This window comes from Oncorhynchus keta, unplaced genomic scaffold (genome assembly GCF_023373465.1).
Source record: "Oncorhynchus keta strain PuntledgeMale-10-30-2019 unplaced genomic scaffold, Oket_V2 Un_scaffold_1004_pilon_pilon, whole genome shotgun sequence".
Classification (NCBI taxonomy): Eukaryota; Metazoa; Chordata; class Actinopteri; order Salmoniformes; family Salmonidae; genus Oncorhynchus; species Oncorhynchus keta.
In genome coordinates, this window is record NW_026290753.1 from 418,790 (window position 1) to 420,000 (window position 1,211).

General features: G+C 58.1%; 1 protein-coding gene across 1 annotated transcript in view; it reads left to right on the forward strand.

Moving 5' to 3' along the window:
- Positions 1-313: 313 nt before the first annotated feature.
- LOC127927251 (uncharacterized) overlaps positions 314-1,211 on the forward strand; it is a 4,939-nt gene continuing 4,041 nt past the window's right edge. Inside the window, exons 1-2 of the mRNA XM_052513356.1 lie at positions 314-408; positions 749-1,211. The exon at positions 749-1,211 is cut by the window's right edge and continues 1,231 nt beyond it. The gene's annotated coding sequence lies outside the window, so the exon portion shown is untranslated. The remainder of the gene's footprint in view (positions 409-748) is intronic.

Consider the following 1,211-nt stretch of genomic DNA (forward strand, 5'->3'; position numbering starts at 1 on the left):
AGGGAGGGAGAGTAGGAGAGGGGTAGTGAGGGAGAGAGGGAGAGTGGGAGAGTGGTAGTGAGGGAGAGGGGGAGAGAGGGAGGGAGAGTAGGAGAGTGAGGGAGAGTAGGAGAGGGGTAGTGAAGGAGAGGGGGAGTGAGGGAGTGAGGGAGAGTAGGAGAGTGGTAGTGAGGGAGAGTAGGAGAGTGGTAGTGAGGGAGAGAGGGAGTGAGGGAGAGTAGGAGAGTGGTAGTGAGGGAGAGTAGGAGAGTGGTAGTGAGGGAGAGTAGGAGAGGGGTAGTGAGGGAGAGAGGGAGAGTGGGAGAGTGGTAGTGAGGGAGAGGGGGAGAGAGGGAGGGAGTGAGGGAGAGTAGGAGAGTGGTAGTGAGGGAGAGGGGAAGAGAGGGAGTGAGGGAGAGTAGGAGAGTGGTAGTGAGGGAGAGGGGAAGAGAGGGAGTGAGGGAGAGTAGGAGAGCGGTAGTGAGGGAGAGTGGGAGAGAGGGAGTGAGGGAGAGTAGGAGAGTGGTAGTGAGGGAGAGTAGGAGAGTGGTAGTGAGGGAGAGAGGGAGTGAGGGAGAGTAGGAGAGTGGTAGTGAGGGAGAGTAGGAGAGGGGTAGTGAGGGAGAGAGGGAGAGTGGGAGAGTGGTAGTGAGGGAGAGGGGGAGAGAGGGAGGGAGTGAGGGAGAGTAGGAGAGTGGTAGTGAGGGAGAGGGGAAGAGAGGGAGTGAGGGAGAGTAGGAGAGTGGTAGTGAGGGAGAGGGGAAGAGAGGGAGTGAGGGAGAGGGGAAGAGAGGGAGTGAGGGAGAGTAGGAGAGTGGTAGTGAGGGAGTGAGGGAGAGTAGGAGAGGGGTAGTGAGGGGGAGAGAGGGAGAGTAGGAGAGTGGTAGTGAGGGAGAGGGGGAGAGAGGGAGAGTACGAGAGTGGTAGTGAGGGAGAGGGGGAGAGAGGGAGTGTAGGAGAGTGGTAGTGAGGGAGAGGGGGAGAGTGGTAGTGAGGGAGAGGGGGAGAGAGGGAGAGTAGGAGAGTGGTAGTGAGTGAGAGGGGGAGAGTGGTAGTGAGGGAGAGTAGGAGAGTGGTAGTGAGGGAGAGTGGTAGTGAGGGAGTAGGAGAGTGGTAGTGAGGGAGGGTGGTAGTGAGGGAGTAGGAGAGTGGTAGTGAGGGAGAGTGGGAGTGAGGGATTGATTTGACTTCGTATTCCAGTCAGCAGCTGTAATGTTTGGTAAAGCATCATG